Source organism: Pongo abelii, chromosome 5, assembly GCF_028885655.2.
Source record: "Pongo abelii isolate AG06213 chromosome 5, NHGRI_mPonAbe1-v2.0_pri, whole genome shotgun sequence".
NCBI lineage: Eukaryota > Metazoa > Chordata > Mammalia > Primates > Hominidae > Pongo > Pongo abelii.
The window spans coordinates 7,047,328-7,067,165 of record NC_071990.2 but is presented as its reverse complement, the minus strand read 5'-3'; the positions used below and the strand labels follow the sequence as shown (position 1 = coordinate 7,067,165).

The 19,838-nt window shown below is 46.8% G+C and overlaps 1 protein-coding gene across 10 annotated transcripts in view; it reads right to left on the bottom strand.

Annotated features, from left to right (window-relative positions):
* RREB1 (ras responsive element binding protein 1) overlaps positions 1–19,838 on the bottom strand; it is a 144,056-nt gene that overhangs the window by 73,991 nt on the left and 50,227 nt on the right. For all 10 annotated transcript variants that reach the window (XM_024248423.3, XM_063725326.1, XM_054557168.2 and 7 more), the window contains one exon: positions 656–774. The gene's annotated coding sequence lies outside the window, so the exon portion shown is untranslated. The remainder of the gene's footprint in view (positions 1–655; positions 775–19,838) is intronic.

Sequence of the window (19,838 nt, the reverse complement as noted above, 5' to 3'; positions counted from 1 at the left end):
AGCAGATGAACCTGGTGTTCCAGTTTTTAACAGACATGGTCTGGATTTGGAGGGGAGGGAGGGAGAGAAAAGAAAAAAAAAAAAAAGAGATGTCCAAAGTGGTGCTTCCTGAGACAAACCCTTGGCACCCTTTCTCATCCCACATTTCAGGCCCATCAGATCAAGAACTAACAAGTTATAGTTACAATTTCTTTCCTCCTTTTTTTATCTTGTGAGACAGTCTCACTCTATTGCCCACGCTGTAGTGCGGTGGCACTATCTCAGCTCACTGCAACCTCTGCCTCCCAGGTTCAAGCGATTCTCGTGCCTCAGCCTCCTGAGTAGCTGGGATTACAGGCACGCGCCACCACGCCTGGCTAATTTTTTCTTATTTTTAGTAGAGATGGGTTTTTGCCATGTTGGCCAGGCTGGTCTTGAATGCCTGGCCTCAAGTGATCTGCCCCTCTCAGCCTCCTAAAGTGCTGGAATTATAGGTGTGAGCCACCATGCCTGGTCTAGTTACAATTTCAACACGATTTTGCACCAAAGCCTCAGGAGGACCTGGAAAGGGCATGACAATTAAACGGGAGGTAGGGAGGGTAGCAGAGGAGGGCATGGGAAGACTCGACGTTCAACATTATTGTGACTCACTGAGAGTGAAAACTGTTTCACTAACCTGTTTTCTTTGTGTTATCAAGCTGCCCTCCTTATTGTGGGGCTGAACCTGGCTGGGCCCAAACGTGGGCAGGGTCACACCTCAGAGCCACCACTCCTGGAACACACAGTTGGAGCAACCTACAAAAATAAGAAAAGGTGATGTTAAAAGAGGATTAAGACCAGAAATGGTCCTCTGCTCAACATCACCGGGAGTCACAAATTAGGACTAGAAAACATTTCCCATCCCTTGCCTGCAATTACAAGCAAGCTGCCAGGAGCCAGGCTGGTTCCATCCAGAGTTGTCCCATTAACATCCAAGTAAGAGCTTGGAGCTGAGTGTGCCTTGAACAGACAAGAACACCCCTATCCCCCAGGCACATTCCAATAATGTCAAGGGCAGCACCATGTGATAATGGCTCGGACCACTGGCTCCGGGGGGAGCTTCGTGCATCCTAATGGTATGTTCACAGCAGACACCTACAGACTGCCAGTTTAACAAGAAGAGAAAAGCAAGGCAGCAATTAGTGCTACCAGAAACAGAGGGGGGAAAAAATAAGACAGTTGAAGAAATTAAGAAATATACAACTAGCAGTGGCTCATGCCTGTAATCCCCGCACTTTGGGAGGCCAAGACTGGGCAGATCGTTTAGCTCAGGAGTTCGAGACCAGCCTAGACAACATGGTGAAACCGTGTCTCTATAAAAAACACAAAAATTAGCTGGGTGTGGTGGCATGCGCCTGTAGTCCCAGCTACTCTGGAGCTGAGGTGGGAGGATGGCTTAAGCCCAGGAGGCAGAGGTTTCAGTAAGCTGAGATTGCACCACTGCACTCCAGCCTGGGCAACAGAGACAGACCTCGTCTCAAAAAATAAATAATAAGAAATATACAACTAAACAATGCCTTAAAGTAGAGGAGAGATGATTACATCCTCTCACAGGTGTGAGGAGAAAGTGTTGGTAACACACGTCAAATAGGACCAAATGCAGACCTTTTCCTTTCTGTAGGGAAGATGCAGAAAACATCTCAAATTACACATGCCCTTCAAAAGTTTGAGCAAGTCTGCTCTGGGGTGTCAAGGGCTTCAAAGCCCTGTGCTGGGAGAAAACTGGAATGCAGCATTTCCCAGAGCTACAGCATGTGGCCAGATTCTCTGGCTCTCAACACAGCCTCCCTCAGCTAACGTGAAGAGCACAAAACTGGGAGAAAACTCAGAGGTAAAATAAACCCCACACGGACAACACCGGGGTAGAAACAACTGCTTGGCATATTTTCTCCTTCTGGAGCATCTACAGACAAGCTGCCCATCCGTGCCACACAGCTGTCACCATGAACCTCAGGACTAACCCACAGGGACGGACCCTGTCCCACAGAAGGGAATGCAGAGACCCTCAAACTGGACATTATACACCCCACCACCCCACTGAAACAATGCACATACTCTATACTCAACATTTTCATTCAGTACCAGGAGGGTCAGGGACCCTAGAAACCCACCCAGGGACAGCAGGGTGAGAATCCCTGTTTTGCGTGACACATGACCTGCCCTCTTGTAAACTATGAATCAAGTCCATTTTATGAAAAATATCCGTGGAGTTTTCAGAAACGCACAAACATCTTTTCAGACTATCTTCACCCATCTAAGGTGAAATTAAATATTGCTTTTTTTTTTTTAAAAAAAGCAGTTATTGTTTTTTCATATTTTAATTAATGACAAATTTTATTAGGAACAAAGCCTGAAGAGGAATAGCCCTTTGGTTTTTTTCTAGAAACTGCCAAGATCTCCAAATAAATAGCATGAACCATAGTTTTACTCATAATTAATAAAAACACACTTCAAAATAAAAAGATATAACAAAAATTAAAAAAAATAAAAAATAAATAGGCCAGGCGCGGTGGCTCACGTCTATAATCCCAGCACTTAGGGACGCTGAGGCAGGTGGATCACCTGAGGTCAGGAGTTCGTGACCAGCCTGGCCAACATGGCAAAACCCCATCTCTACTAAAAATACAAAAATTAGCTGAACATCATGGCGCACACCTGTAATCCCAGCTACTTGGGAGACTGAGGCAGGAGAATCACTTGAACCCGGAAGGCGAAGGTTGCAGTGAGCTGAGATTGCACCTCTGCACTCCAGCCTGGACGACAGAGTGAGAGTGTGTTTCAAAAAAATAAATAAATACAAACACACTTCAGAGTCTAAACAAGTGTCTAGAATTAAAATTTTCTAGCCTGTAGCTAAGACTTCCATTAAAATTTAGACCTGCTGCCTCCCCTTCATTTCATTTTATTTTATTTCCCTTCATTTTAAAAAGACACCTTAAAAAAAGGTCCACCGGGTAGCGTCCTGGAAGCACACAGGACAGCAAGGAGGAGAGAGGATGGTTTTAGAGAAAGAGGGCTAGGCTGAGAGACTTGACCTTGAAACTTCCATCCTCTTGCCCTTGGGTGTAAATGATTTGAATATTGAGAATGTCTTGCAATATAAAGCCAGAGTTCACTAGGCTGTTTGTTTTGGGTTCTATTAGGCCTGAGGGAGTCACAGAGCTTGAATAGTGGAAAAGTACAAAAGAGTTATTAGAAGAAACTTTAAGACACCCCTTACCTCCATCAACAATGCCTCAGGAAAAAAAAAAAAAAAAAAAAAGAAAGACTAGTAGCACCCTAAAGTTGACTCCTGTAGGTGAAATGTGACAGAAAGGCTGGGTCTGGTTGTTGGTGGAGGCTGCTGAATTTCTGGATTTGCACTCCCACAAGATTTACGCAAAGCCAAGAGACGCAGGAGGACTAAGAGAGGGCGGAAGTCCCTCTGTGGGGGGAGGGAAAGGCCAGCCCCCAAGCCCCGGGGGAGATAAGGGACAATGCTATGTAAAGCCAGAAACAGAAGAATAAGAGGCAGGTCTCCAGGTCTAAGGAGATAGCAATGAAGAGATGAAAGATAAGGGCTGCATCCCAGCTTCTGAAAAACCCGAGGGTTTCTTTCCTTTTTTTCTTTCTTTCCCTTTTTTTTTTTTTTTTTCTGTCACCAAGGCTGAAAGTCTGTAACCTCTGCCTCCCTGGTTCAGGCGACTCTTGTGCCTCAAGCCTCCCGGGTAGCTGGGAGTACAGGCGTGTGTGCCACCACACCCGGCTAACTTTTAATTTTTGCATTTTTAGTTGAGACTAAAATTGGGTTTTTAGGGTTTTGCCATGTTGCCCAGGCTGGTCTTGAACTCCTGGCCTCAAGTGATCCACCCGCCTCAGCCTCCCAAAGTGCTGGGATTATAGGCAAAAACCTGAGGGTTCTTTTTTTTTTTTTTCTTCATGTTTTTGAGACAGAGTCTCATTCTGTCGCCCAGGCTGGAGTGTAGTGACACGATCTTGGCTCACTGCAACCTCCGCCTCCTGGGTTCAAGTGATTCTCCTACCTCAGCCATGCACCACCATGCCCAGCTAGTTTTTGTATTTTTAGTAGAGACGGGGTTTCGCCATGTTTGCCAGGGTGGTCTCGAACTCCTGACCTAAGGTGATCCAAACTGCCCCAGCCACCTGAGGGTTCTTGAAGTGAAATCTAAACTCTGTCCTAAGGCCCTCAGGAAATGTGGAATAAGTTTAGATGCCTAGGATGATGGTTGAGGCCCTGAAAAAAATGTTCCCACAGATGATAGAACAGTGGGTTTTACAACACCTGACAAGGATGGGCACAGTGCAGAGCCTCCACAACACCCTCAAATACTTGGGATGGCTGATCCATGCTATGTAAGAGCCTAGTTGACCAGTTCAGGCCAACCCAGGACAGGCTAAAAGTTTGAGTTAAGAGATCAGACACTAAAATGGTCTGAGCCAGGAGGGAGCTTGACAAATAGCAAAGGCATCTCTTGAAGGATGGGCTGAGTCTTGGCTAGGCTGGGGACAGAATCAAACCAGGCTAAATGTTCCACGAGGGCCATGCCTGTTCTGCCTGCAAAGCTCGGGGCAAAACCATCTCTTCTAACCACCTCACACGTGCTCTGAGGGCTGAGACAGCTGTGATGACGGCTTTGAGTTCCAGGAAGTTGATGTGTTTCTTGGCTTAGGGTCCAGGCTATGCCTTGGATAGGGCGGCAACCCACGAAAGTCACCCCCCCCCCCACCGACAACCCGTGGCTGGCACAGGCTTTGGTAAGACAGGAGCCTTACAGCAGGCCCCTACACCATGGGGCACCGTGAGCTGCTTCAGCCAACTCCGATCTTCTCTTCCTGGGTGAGAAGGGACTCCTAAAGAGATTGGCGGGAGCTGCGCATGGTGGCTCATGCCTATAATCCCAGCACTTTGGGACGGAGAGGCAGGAGGATCACTTGAGGTTAGGAGTTCAAGACCAGCCTGGGCAACACAGCAAAACCCATCTCTGATAAAGAAAAAAAAGAGGTCGGGGGCGGGGGGGTGCATCCCTTGGTACAGGCCACATTCAAGACAAAAGTGCAGAGGTGAAGGGGGGCAGCAAACTTGGGACCCAAGATATCTATGTCGGCCTCCTCTTTGGGTATCTTCTGAGCTCCAGAACATTCCTATACTCTCATCCTCTCAAGACTACAGCAAGCCAGGCACAGTGGCTCATGCCTCTAATCCCACCACTTTGGGAGGCCAAGTGGGAAGATCACTTAAGACCAGGAGTTTGAGACCAGCCTGGGCAACGAAGTGAGACCACATCTCTACAAGAAATTTAAATATTAGGCAGGTATGGTAGCACCCTCCTGCAGTCCCAGCTACTTGGGAGGCTGAGGCAGGAAGACTGCATGAGCCCAGGAGTTCGAAGCTGCACTGAGCTAGGATGACGTCACCGTACTCAAGCCTGGTCAACAGGGCAAGACTTTATCTCCAAAAAAAAAAAAAAAAGACTAATGGTCAGGCTCTTTAACCTGCCATTCAAGGGTCTCCATGCTCTGGCCTCAGTCTACCTTCTGGCCCTGTCGCACACCAGTCCCCTTGGTCACCCTCTCTGCTCAGTTCCTTGCCCCAGAATATCTGCCTGCACTCCTCTCCTGACCCCATCCCTCATGGCCACGTTCCACATGACTCCCACTGACACATGGCTCGTGGTTCCAAATTCCAGGACACACTTACCTCTAATTCTGCCATCACACCCATCACACTTAATCATGGATAACAATTTTTGAGCACCATGTGCCACATGCATTGTCTCATTTAATCCTCATAACAACAACCATGAGGATTGTTCCCACTGTACAGCCATAAAAACAAAGGTTGAGAGGGACTGAGTCACTTGTCTCCAAGATCCTGGAGCTGTTGGTGTGATAGAGCAATGTAATAAATCCAGTTGCTGAACTCTGTTAAATTTCTTTTGGAAAAGTGTGTGACTCCTGGCCCATGGCTGGAGAGCACAGGTGTGCTCCCTTAGTCACGTTCTCTGACTTCTAATAATCTCGCTCTGCATCACTGCTGCCCTTCCAGATGCTCTGCACCTGGCTTTCCATTTCCATCCCCGTCAAGGCAGGAAGGAGGAGTGCTCTCCTCCCCCTTCACCTCTGCCTTCCTCTCCCTGGCAGGAGGCAGAACTGGACTTCCACCTCAGTCTAAAAGGTTCATTGCAGTGGGCAAGAGTTTGGAAACACTACGCTTGCTCTGCAAAGTGATGGGGCACTTCACGTTCTATACCCTTGTGTTCTAGAAGCAGCCAAGCAAGGGAGGCTCTGTCTGAATCCTGAACAGTCTAGTCCTATCTGATGAGCTGACCTTGCAGAGAAGATCCACCAACACGAGGCAGGGAGAAATTAAAGACTACAGACCCTCCACCAAACCCTAAGGGCAGGAGCATCCAGCCCTTTATTAGAAATGCAAATTCTCAGTCCCACCCCAGCCCTACTGAGTCAGAAACCCTCTGGGGGCTGGCCCAGCAGTGTGAGTTTCTGAGTTAACAGCTCTCTAGAGGCTTCCATCCAGCCCTGAGAACCAGCTCATGAAGAAGCCCAGGATCTCACTGAAAACCTTCCTTTAGTGAGGATTTGGGAGAAGCTGCTTGGCTTATCATACACCTGCAGAGCAAAAACCAAGGCCCTGGGTCAGAGACAAAGATCCCCATTTCTAACTTTGGCTTTATCTGCCACAATAAAAAATAATAATAAGGGACAGGGAGGAATGGATCTAGGCAGGGCTTCCTCAGAAACACACATCAGAGGTAGGCTTCAGACAGGCAAGGACAGCCTGTGGTGCACGGCGGGCAAAATCACATGACCTGGGCCTTCATGCAGCCCTGGATCCTAAGCCTTCTCTCCAGCAAACAGCAGTTGCCAAGCCTGTGCTACTTCCCGAAAAGCCCCTTGGAAGGGGTTGTGGAATCACCTCCAAACCTGAGCCCTTCAGCCAGGATTCCTGGTGGCCCCGGATACCCTCCCTCACCTCTCTGCTACTCCTGGGCAGTGAGGAGTGAGCAACAAGGGGCAGGTGACGGGGAGAACAGTTAGGGAGATGACCTCAAGGGGAGACACGCAGCCCTGAGGTTCCCTCTTACAGCCTTGGGAACTGCTCACCATCTACTACAGTTTCTCTCTTAATGGGACCAGAGGGTGGAGGAAGGAGAGTCAGAGGTCATTCTCACAGGCCAGGGTGTCTGCTCCTTACTCTGACTAGGTTTCAGATACCCCGCTGGTCTTGACCTGGAGCATTTCATTAGAAATAACACCAGCTACTGATGCTCCTTTTCAAAAGCAATGTCGGTTGTTCTTAGGTAAAGGAAAACTTCAATATTTTGTAAAGTGTGGGGGAAGGAGCAGCTTAGTGCAGAGTAATAGGTTCCATGCAGGAAGCAGCTTCTCTTAAAAATCACTTGGACATTTAAATTATTACATTAAATACAACTTCAGCAGGGAGGCACACATTGACTCGGGAGACAGGGTCCCTGCCTACCCAACTTATCTACGTCAGTCAGATTGAGTATTTAAAACATGATCCACGGGAGAGCTGGGGAGATTTTCTGGACAATGCCAGATAAAACCATCCTGTGGTACCCCATTCTTCTTCCTGCACCTCTCTGCAAGGCTCTGTGCTTCTTTAAAGGAAGGAAATGGGGCACAGTCCCAAAGATAAGCTTTCCTGCTAGTACATGGGGACTATGAAGAAGCTGACTCCACTTCTTGTAGCTCTTGTCCAGGGAGCATGTCTTCCTGCCAGGATCTAACTACTGCCAGATTTGCAAGGCCAAGATACAGCTGCTAAATGGCAGCCATTTGTCACACAGCACCCTGCTCCCCTGGGAGGGGACACAGCAGCCCTCGGGGCTCAGCTGTGGGAAGAGTTGAGTCCCTGGCCCTTTCCTCCAAAAAGCCAGACTTTTCCTAAACATTGTTTTTCAGCCTGCCTGCCAGGACCTGGTATTTCATCACTTGCTTACCTAACTTAGCAGAAACGTGTATCGTTCTCTACTCTGGGTGGCCAAGGTGGGCTATGCTCTAATAAGGAAGCACCCATGCTGGACCACAGGGGCAGAGGGCCCACAGGGCACCCTCACCTACCCCCAGGGCAAGGCAGGGTCTCCTGGGCCAAGGCTAAAGATGTCCTGCAGGGGATTAAGTTGAGCAGCTCCCCTGCCCTGTCCCACCCTAAGATCTGCTCTCCTGGCTTATCAGGTAGACACAGGTGCAAGAAAGGGTAGGAAGAGGCCTACACAACACACCTTGGTTGAGGAATTTGAAAACAGAAAAGAATGTTGCTATAAGTAACAGAAAACAGGATTCAAGTCAGGGTATACTGGAAATCTAATGTGCATCCAATTATATTTTTTCCAGAGCACCCACTTCCCTGATAACCTAGGGCACTAGCACTTGTGACATAAACTCTATGCTAGAAATATGCTAGGCACTTTACATATATTTAATCCTCCCCTAAATCTTAAAAGGTAATGATTAGGTTATTGGCTAGATACAGCACAGCTCTTAAAGGGCGGAGCCAGGAGTCTAGCCTGGGGTTGTCTGACTCCAAAAATCTTGTACTTTCCACTGTACCACAAGAAGGGTCTTTGAAAAACCATTCGGAGAAGGGTCATTAGCAAGCTAGAGGATTGGGAAACCAAGTCAAGGGGAAAACTGGAAATGGCTAACAGAATGGAGACAAGAGCCAGCTACAAAAGCTGCAGGACTGGTGTGTGGAAGAGGGGCACACTCATTGCACGGGTCCACCATGGAAAGAATGAGGCACAAACAAGCAACTCTGGAGCTCCACGATTCTTTAAACCAGAGCTTTGAACTAAGCCCGCAGATGTATAGAGGCCAGATAAGGTAATGAGCTCACTGTCCCCAGGAGTCTTCAAGCAGAGGGTGGGTAACCACTAGTTAATAAAAAGCAAACAAAAAACCCCAGTTCAGCAATGGGTGGGAGACCAGGTTAGAAGACTCTTCTGACTTCCAGATTCTGCACTTCTAAGGGGACAATCTATCTTGCATAACACTTGTCCTCTCTGCATAATACCTTAAGATTCCAAAAGCATGCGCAAGAATAAACCATTACAGCATAACTTTAAAAGCATATGACATGGAGAATCTTTTTTTTTTTTTTTCAGACGGAGTCTCACTCTGTCACCCAGGCTGGAGTGTAATGGGGCTGTCTCGGCTCACTGCAACCTCTGCCTCCTGGGTTCAAGTGATTCTCCTGCCTCAGCCTCCAGAGTAGCTGGGATTACAGGCGTGCACCACCACACCCGGCTAATTTTGTATTTTTAGTAAAGATGGAGTTTCACCATGTTGGCCAGGCTGGTCTCAAACTCCTGACCTCAAGTGATCCTCCCACCTCGGCCTCCCAAAGTGTTGGGATTACAGGCGTGAGCCACCGTGCCCGGCCTGACATGGGGAGTCTTAAATCTTGGCCTGGAAACCCAGCTTGACATCAATGGAGCCACCGAACTCTGAGCCTCAGTTCTCCCAGCTGAAAAATGAAGTTGAAAACACTGCCCTCCTTACCTTACAATATAGATTCAAAGGAGTGCTTGTTAAAATACTTTACAAACATTGTGGCATCCTCCAGCATGCGAGCTACTGATGCTACACTATTTATCCTCCAACATTCCAGGCAGTCCCTGGGATTTTCTCCTAACTCCTCAATTCACCCATCTGCTTCCCCTATTGGATTGCCAAAGCTTTGAAGGCAGGAGCTCACCTTGATGGTCTTCTAAAAAAATTCCTGTTCCTGGCCGGGAGCGGTGGCTCATGCCTGAGGTGGGTGGACTGCCTGAAGTCAGGAGTTCGAGACCAGCCTGGCCAACACAGTGAAACCACATCTCTACTAAAAATACAAAAAATTAGCTGGGCGTGGTGGCGGGTACCTGTAATCCTAGCTACTTGGGAGGCTGAGGCAGGAGAATTGCTTGAATCCAGGAGGCAGAGGTTGCAGTGAACCAAGATTGTGCCATTGCACTCCAGCCTGGGCAACAAGAGCAAAACTCCATCTCAAAAAAAAAAAAAAAAAAAAAAAAAAAAAAAAATCCTGTCCCAGCCCACAAGTTGGACAATTCAAAATAAATATAATTTGGCTTTTCCCAAATGCAATCCCCTGGCCAATGAAAACAGCTGCTGACACAGTCGCCATGCTATCTGGCGACCAGGAAATAAAAACCCCTCTGACTTCAGCTGCTGCTGAAACCAATCCTGGTCAGCTTCACGTTTGGTTAATTACGGAAGCACACACTACCGGCTCCCACAAGGATGCAGCTCTTTCTTCCCTATATTCACCAAGCTTCTTCTCTCCCAACTAACTGCAGCACCTGAATACAGCATGGCTGACACCGTGACATTGTATGGTAGAAATGGCAGTGTTCTAGACACATCTCTGAAGTGAATCTAAGTATCTTCAGTACATTTCCAGCTTCTGGTAAGAAGCTAGGGTAAAGTTCAGTAGCAGTTTGCATAGAGTTTTAGGCAATATCCTGCAACTCTTTCACAGGCCCTGAGGTCGTGGGGCTGGCCTTTCTGACATGCTCAGGGAAAGGGTGCAGCAGCAACAGGATTCTCCACTTTGCCCCAGGGATGAGCTGCAAAGCTAAGCAATCCCAGGGCAGGTGGTTTACCTTAAATCTGGGCTTCGAATTCCCAGAATTCAGGATGACACTCCTTAGAAAACCAAAATGACTTGTGGAAGACACAAGTGTTTAAAATGCTTCTCCCCTAACAGCTTAGCTTAGAGAAGGCAGTGGAAGGAGGAGATCACATCTTTCCTCGCCCATTGGAAAAGTGGTCAGCTGCGGTCAAAATTTCACAGTGCGTAATCAGACATTACAAACCGTCAGCTGGGAATGAGTGTGTGCAGTGAAGTGACCATGCCCAGCTCCCAGGAGCTGGATGGGCTGCCCTCTGCCATACAACAGAAAACCTTCTATCCCCTCACCCCCAAATTCGCCTCTAAGAAAAGTATTTACTACTGTGCATATGAAGGAAAACAAATGCTCTGAGATATAAGTGGTTGATAAGTGTTTATCGCAAGCTAGCCAACCAAAAACACTGGCAAGCAAATGGGTTTTCTTAAAGTAAACTGAGCAAACCAAAAATGACTAGCAGGCAGTATAGGCCTTTTTGGAAAGCCCATGTGCAGCTGGGAGAGGAGGTGGCGTGTTCCTGGACCAGCAGAGGCACCTTGGAAGGAGGGGGCCGGGGCCAGGGCCAGGGGCTGGCAGTGGGGGGTGGGAGTGGGGATTAGTGCAGTCCTGGAGGAAGTGTGAGGCACACAGGCTCTCCAGGCGGTGATTAGTTCACAACAACTGCACTGCCTGGGGGGTCTAATTGCACAAAGGGCCACCCCCCTCCACAGCCCAGCGGGGCCTGAAACAAGCATCATGTCCCCGAAGCACACTTGTTCACTTGCTTTGGACTGAGCTCACGCAAGGCACTGAACACGCCCAGGCTCTTAAGTGTGGGTTCACGTTTACAAGCCCCACCCTGAGAAACAGATAACCCCTTTGCAAGCCCCCAAACTCCCCCCCAGATGTTACAAAGAACAGGAAGGAAAACTGAAAAGGGGAGATAGACACCAGCAGGACGGTCTCTTCCTTCAAATTCTTTCATACCCGGGCAATAATTGGGTCAACACCAGAAGTACAACTAAGAGGAGATGCACACACTTCAGAGGAGCACAGCTGCCCTGCCTGCTCATCTGCTCAGTCCAAGGGCAGCTGGACACATCCACCCAGTCCCCATGGGTCAGACACACCTTAACAGGGAAAATCTCTGTAGCACACAGATTTGGAAATCCAAGCTGATGCCCATTTAATGTAACCCAGTATGTAATGGGAACATTCTCAATCAAAAGCCTACCTCTACCAATATTTTCATGACATGAAATTGTTTTGGCATACTTGTGAAACCAAGTCCTGCTTCTGAGAATTCTTCAACACGCTTGTGATCATAAGTCTTGCTCACCACCCTTAATTTACTTGAATGCATGTGACAAAGGCACCTTCATGTTGTTTAAAAAGAACATCCCTACTCTTTCCTTTTATCTTCCCTTAACAGTTTGTTATCCAGTGTTAGGAGGGGCCTAGCCTCCAACAGTCCACACTTTTATCTCCTGCTGACCACACGAAGGCAAGGGCTGGACTTCCTGCAGTTCGCCTAGAGGGGCTGTTTGACTTGTTTAAAATATTTGCCTCCAGAGCCTCTTGGAACAATGCCCAAGCAACACCTACCCGGCATCCATTGCAGCTCCAACTCTAACAGCCTTCAAGTCCAACGGATAGCACTCCTTGTGCCTCTGTGTGTGAGAGGCCAATGCTTCCAAGAAGAGAACTTACTTTCAGGGCTCACTTAGATATTTGCTTTCTGTCTGCTGCAAACACAAGAGCTATCTTCATCAAAGTCCAGAAACCCCAGAAGTTAGTTACAGTAGCTCAAGTTAAATGTAGTTTACACTACTATTCTTAAAATAATTCAGTAGCATTTAATAGCGTCCTTTAACCAGAACACCATGTCTTTGCACAAGCAAATGACCTGGAATACACTGGACCCCTCGGCTGTGGAGCGAGGCCAGGCCGTGGTCTTTGATGTTCCTCCCAATCCTAACTGTGTGCCTGAGATTTGACTCTGTGGGGATGTCTAGGTGTCTTAGGTTCAGACTCAAAAGCACTTCCATCTGCCTGGCACTTAGAGCTTTGCTGTGAATATCCAGGACTCAGTATAGCAGCAAAATCCACTCTTTTGTGCATCAATCAAGAGGGTTGTGAGACTGTGCGTGTCACTTATGGGATGGGATGACCTGAGGGAATTCACACACCAGTGGACAGAGTTCCTGACTCCCTGCCATACAAGGGTAGGAGTTCCATTTTCTTGGCATCCCATCAGCATATGTGAGATTAATGCATTCAGAAAATGATTAAATCAGACATTTACCACAGTCCCCCTGGAGTTCCTTTCTGGGATACAAAAGATCTTCCTAAAATCAATTAAGGAAAGGAGAAATTTCCTTGCCCAAATACCTACCATTGAACCCCTAACAGTCACACAGGTAAGCGAACCGGGTGGGGACAGGAGATGGGCAGTGGGGATTGGTGATAGTAGGTAGGGAAGGCCACGGTGAAAAGGGTGGGAGGTGCGGAACAGAAGTCAGCTTACAGAATGAGTCCACAATCCGAATCTCCGTGCCAACTCTCCAGAATGGAGCCAGTATTTTTAGGATCTTTTTTTTTTGAGTCTAGATAATAGATGAGTCAGACAGGCCATGTGCAGCGACCAGAGGAACTGTGCTGTCCCCACACAGAACTTAGAATGGTGCCTCTATGTGGCCCCTCTCCTACAGCCACAGGACCCAGCCCCGATAGGGGCCCATGGGAGAACAGGAGCCAGCTGACTGGCTCAACCCCAGTGGCCAAACGGCAAGTACTCTTCAGCATCCTCAATTTCCTCCCAGCCATGAAGTCAGGAACAACCTGTACAGACAAAGAAAATAGAAAACTTGCGAAACAATGGCATCTACCATGCTCGCCGGATATGTCTGAGGAAACTTTTTCAAAGTCCTTGAAGATGCTTCATTATACTTCTGCAAAGAAAATGCAGTCCACTACACCCAGGCACACACATGCTCACACAAACCCAATTTCATGCTCTGCCAGCCCCACAACTAAAACACTGAAGTGCCAAGCGCGGTGGCTCATGCCTGTAATCCCAGCACTTTGGGAGGCCGAGGCAGGCGGATCATGAGGTCAGGAGATTGAGACCATCCTGGCTAACATGGTGAAACCCCATCTCTACTAAAAATACAAAAAAAAAAATTAGCCGGGCATGGTGGCGGGTGCCTATAGTCCCAGCTACTCAGGAGGCTGAGGCAGGAGAATGGCGTGAACCCAGGAGGCAGAGCTTGCAATGAGCCGAGATAGCGCCACTGCACTCCAGCCTGGGCAACAGAGCAAGACTCTTTCTCAAAAAATAAATAAAATAAATAAAATAGAACGCTGACGTCAAAGAACAGCCTCAGTCACCAAACCAATTTAGAATGGGAACTAACACGTTTCCACAAAGTATTTCAGAGACCAGTGACATCCTGGAGTGTTCCCAATCTGGAAACAATTTTTCTAAGGGGGAAAAAAAGGCTTAACAGATTATACAAATGGCTACCTGGCCACGGTAAGTATGTGAGAAAAAACTCACTGTCTCTTTATTCCTTGTAGTTAAACTTTAACACTCTGCTCTCATCAAGGGAAGAATAGTCCTTTCAAGGCTTTCCCCAAAAGACACTGCTAATTATGGTGATGGCTTTCTCTTACCCTACTAGTCAAGATTCACTTTTAATGGATGAGAGTTTGGAAGATACATATGCAAGTGTGGTGGTGGGTACCTGTAGTCCCAGCTACTCGGAAAGCTGAGGTGGGAGGATCACCTGAGCCCAGGGAGGTGAGGCTACAGTCAGCCTTGATCGTGACACTGCACTCTAGCCTAGGCAACAGAGTGAGACCCTCTCTCCAAAAATAAAAATAAATAAATAAATAAAATAAAATAAAGGGGAGCAATCTACTCAGTTTCCTGCAGCTGGAGTTGTAGGCCCATCCTTGCTGCTTTCAGAGTGTATCCAATCCATAGGCAGAGAAAAATGGGTATTCTCAGCATGTTGTTAAAATTAGTGGCTTAAAATATTCTATACTGTTTGTGTACCCTACACATAGGGTAAGGTTTGGGATCTGTGCAAAAACCTGGGATATTATGACGATCATCCTCAGACATCCAAGGCTACTAACATTCCAGGTGCCAGAACCACCAAGAGCTGTAAGACAGAGCCCTGGCTTCCTATGTCAGAGGAGACACAGAGCGAAATTTCAACTCCAGGGAACCTGGAGTACAAGCCAAACACTTCCAGAGCTGCGGGGGCTCACCAGAGGTAAGCATCACTGAGTGCGAGGCGAGGGCAGCAGAGCAAAAGCAAACCTGAGCTTGAAGAACAGATTTGCCTCCCAGTCACATGCAGAAAGCTGTTAACACAGTGTGCAGAAAAAGCAGATGATTTGCTGAGTTTCTCACAATGCTGAATTCATTCTTTTTTTTTTTTTTTTTTTAGGGTAAACTGCCATCTTTTAAAATGAGATAAAGACAGTAGATGGTAGAGATCATTTTTTAATGCCCTTACTTAGCAAAATAAAAAAACGGCAACCTTGTGTCTAACTGCAAAAGTTTTGTGTGTCTTGCCCATGAAAACAAAACCCCTGGGAGCCATCAGAGTGCACCCAGTGTGTTGTGAGAAAGGAGGGAGAGTGGAGTGGGGGAAATGGCAAAGATGCGGCTGGCAGAATGATGCTGGGTTCAAGGTTCCATCTAAGAGCCATGAACTTTATCCTGTTGCTCTGGAAACCCACTGAAGGGCCCCTCCTCACAATTTTTAAAGCCCACGATGAAATAATCGTATCCACAGCTTAAAAAGCTCTTGGGAGCAGATTTAAAAATGGACAATCAGAGGCATATAACCCAGTTAGGAGGCACTGCAATACTCGTAAGGGACAGGGGCATTGCGGCTGGTGGGTGGAAGCAATGCTGCAGAGAAGGAACCAAAAGGAGGCCAGGCAGGCATCGAGAATGAAGGGCAGGAGTTAGGAAGAGAGCTCCCAGGACAGGAGAGAGTAAAGAGCATGGATGGTTATCAAGTAGGATTTAGAGGAGTTTTGTTTTAAAGAAAACCTACAAATAAACGTCTATAACCAACATGCAGCAGATGGGGAAAAACAGCTGGTTTTGAGAGAGATAGGAAAGAAAGGAGGGCATGGGGGCTCCCAGGCACAGGAAGATGAAACACAGTGAAACATAACACAAACACAGGCAACCATACCAATATACATGTTAATTGTCAAACTGAACTCTATGAACAAAACTGACCATCATAAACTGCTGATTGGAAGGGAGCGGAGTGGGGAGGATTGCTTAAAAAGACTACAGAAAACTCCATCAAGTTTAAAATTTAAGAGAACAATAATATCCACCCCTGTAACTCTTTCAAAGTGGCTAGTATGACTAAGGAATTGAACTTTAAGTGTACCTCTTTCTCTTTCGTGTCAAGTCTAACCATCCTAAGAACATCTGCAGTCTTTGTTTGCCTCCTGGGGTTTTTAAACCCTAAAGCAGGAATTAAGGTGATCTGGGATGGTTTTACCTGCAGGCTTGGGAGGGGAGTTAGTGGATCTCAGAAGTAACTTACTTTGCCTAGTGTTGACTAGAGTTTCAGTTCACAGAGGGAAATAATCCATGAAACCAACAATAGAGGGACGTGTCCTAAGCAGGCTGATCTCTCCCAGGTGAGTCATCCCCACACTGCCCCATCTACCCTAAACCTGCTTGAACCTGGTCCCACCTCAAACATAAAGGTCAATGTGGGCTGGACACTGTGCCTCACACCTGTAATCCCAGCACTTTGCAAGGCCGAGGCGAGAGGATCGTTTGGCTCAAGAGTTCCAGATCAGCCTGGGCAACACAGCAAAACCCTATCTAGACAAAAAACACAAAAAGTTATCCAGATGTGGGCCGGGTGCAGTGGCTCACGCCTGTAATCCCAGCACTTTGGGAGGCCAAAGCGGGTGGATCACGAGGTCAGGAGATCGAGACCATCCTGGCCAACAAACTGAAACTCCATCTCTACTAAAATACAAAAATTAGCTGGGCATGGTGGCGCGTGCCTGTAATCCCAGCTCTGTAATCCCAGCTACTCAGGAGGCTGAGGCAGGAGAATTGCTTGAACCAGGAAGTTGGAGGTTGCGGTGAGCTGAGATTGTGCCACAGTACTTCGGCCTGGTGACAGAATGAGACCCCGTCACAAGAAGAAAAAAAAAAAAAAAAAAACGTTATCCAGGTGTGGTGGTGTGCGCCTGTAATCCCAGCTACTCAGGAAGCTGAACCGGGAGGACTGTTTGAGCTCAGGAGGTCAAGGCTGCAGTGAGCGGTGATCGCGCCACTGCATTCTAGCCTGGGTGACAAACTGAGACCCTGTCTCAAAAAAAAGTAAATGTGTGAAAACATGGGAAAATGTTTATCAAGTTAGGTCAAGTTTAAAAAGCAAGCTGGCACATTTAAGATTCTATGCTATATTTATGGATAAAGTCTAGAAAAGGCAATCTGAAACAACGTATGTATCATGAGAATACAGTGCTTTTTTAAGTATAATTTGATGTCACTATTTTTTTTAAAAAAAGCTTAACATAATTTTTGAAAATATACCAGAAAGACCCAACTATTCGTGACGCCAGGAGTTTGAGACCAGCTTGGGCAATATAGCAAGACCCCTGTGCCTAAAAATTTTTTTTAATTTGCTGGGCTTGGTAGTGAGCTATAATTGTACCACTGTACTCAAGTAGCCTGGGCGGCAGAGGGAAACCCTGTCTCATTTAAAAAAAAAAAAATGCAAAAAAGAAAGTGATCAAATTTCAGTCCTTCTTAAGATACGGAATTGCTCCCTGCCCTCCCTCCCCCAATTTATGTATCTTTAGTCTGTAGCTCAGTGCCTGGCACACAGTAGGCATTGTTTCTCTCAATCTATAAACAGGTACTGAAAGCCTACTATGGGCCAGCCAAGCTGAACAGATGACATGCTTAGGTTGATAAGCCTTGTTCTGTAGACAAGTGCAGGAGTCATACCCTTAAAACCACATGTAAAATGTAGATAGTATTCAGCTTTAGGAAAATAGTCCATAAATTTGATCAGCCTTTCAAAAGAATCTATGATTTCCAGGAAAGGTCAGAACTACAGCAGTGGTCTGAGCCTCAGCAGATTTAATCCTACCTTTGGAGAGTTAAGGAGACCAGCAGGCTTTTTCCTTACTTACTATTGCCATCGGTTTCAGGCAGGCCACCAACAATAAGTAAAAACACTGGCAACACCAAATCCTCTAACCTTCCCTTTTCTTGTAAAGATGAAATGAGATAAACTATCTCATCAGTGTTTTGATATTTCACTCAAAACATTACTGACACAAGGCAAAAACCCAATGAACATTCATTAAATCAATTCCTAAAGCAATCCACCTGATGCCTGTAATAAACAGTTATAATTTTAAAACAGAACTCATCCTCTGGAAAGGAACGAGAGGGGAGACATCCTCGTGAGCCCCATCTATGCGGCTGTCCCCAGTTATTCCAGGAATGATATTGGGATTTGAGTTAGTTTCTGAATGGTGACTATTTGGTTAAAACTTTCTCAGTGTGACTGTGAACACATCTAGGCCATCAAAGATACTGGGGAGGTTTTCTGTAAAGAAGTCCTCCTGTCGGTGTAAATATGGCCCACAAACTGTCAATTCCCAGGATCCTCAAAGGGGTTATAGAATAAAGAGTGGTCTTATGGAGAATGTTTGTTTTGCAATTAATAAGAGGTACAGGGGCCTTAGTGAGCCTTTTAAATTTAAGCCAACAATCATTAAATCCGAGTCCCCCTATGCACTGAACATTTCTGCTTACTTAAATTGCAATGCATAAATCGGCTATAAAAGGAGGGATTATATCAACTATAAAATTCAAAAGTCACAACCAGGGGAGTGGGAAAAATGACTGTGATTAAAAGGTGTTTGGAGGATAGGGGTGGGCTGGCTCAGTCCTTGTTTTATCCTGTGTCCTTTGAAGATGAAAACTAATCAGTTTTTTCCTGGCCTTTAAGCTATCAAGGTTTAAAAAAAAAAAGTCTGAAAAAAATAAACAAATGAGACCCACAATCTACCTTCAAATGATTTGGGGGTGAAATACTCTACCTTAGGCCCTCAAATATTTCTTGATGATAAAAATGTATGTCCGCTACTTCACTTAGTAACTCCTGATCCACTACTAGGTTGGGGTGGGGGACTCCATAAGCTTACCACTTGGTAAGAGGTAAAAGAAAGCTTGGGAAGGTAAGAGAATTAAGTGCTGTCTATACAATTCTAACTTTAGGTCTAGAAAAAGCAGAGATTAGTGGACTGGGGTAGTGTAAGAGCAAGGGTATGGAGGTGGAGGCTGGAGGGAGCTGATACCCAGAAGTACCACAAGAAGCCCAGGAGCCAGGTCCTGCTGAAGGGCAGGGGCATCATTACAGAGGGTGTGTGTGGAGTGGGCAAATTACAGGAGCTGGGAGAGTTGGGGTTGGGTCTGGGGCAGTAGGGGGTGTAGGCTGAGAAAGGTGATGTAAGAGTTTTAAGAAAACCTGTTTGAACACGGTTTTCAGGGGAGGGAGACCTGCCTAGAAACGGGAACAAAGGGAATAGGGAGGGAAAGTTAAACCTGAACAGCTTTCAAAGGGGAGGCAGGTGGGGTAGACAATGGAAAGGGCAGAAAGGAAGAGAGTCGCTCTGGCCACAGGCAAGTGTCCTGGGGCACTAAATGGTGCTTGGGAAGAAGTTTTAGACTGTTAGGGGGGTTAGGCTACATTCTTTTGCAGAGATTCTTGAATGTGCAGAAATGGAAAGGGATCCAGAAGGTCTTGGTCCTGTGGGATTCATACACTGAAGAATGCACGTGGGATGAATCCCTCCACAGAGAAGTCAGGCATGAGCCAGCTGATGATATTCAGGGATAAGTAGGGTCACTGATGTGAACATGAAAACACCCCTGGTAGGGCATGGGCACAGCAACAGGGGCTGGCAAGGATGAGGTCCCCAGGAGGCAGGAATCCAGATAAATGGGAAGGCATTAGCGGCGAGTGGTAGAGCCCTCTTCTGGAGTCAGGAGGGATGAAAGAGCAAAGAGGAACAGTGGAGAGGGAGCACCAGAAAACTCGTATGTTGGATTTTTTTTTTTTTAAAGAGACAGGGTCTTGCTCT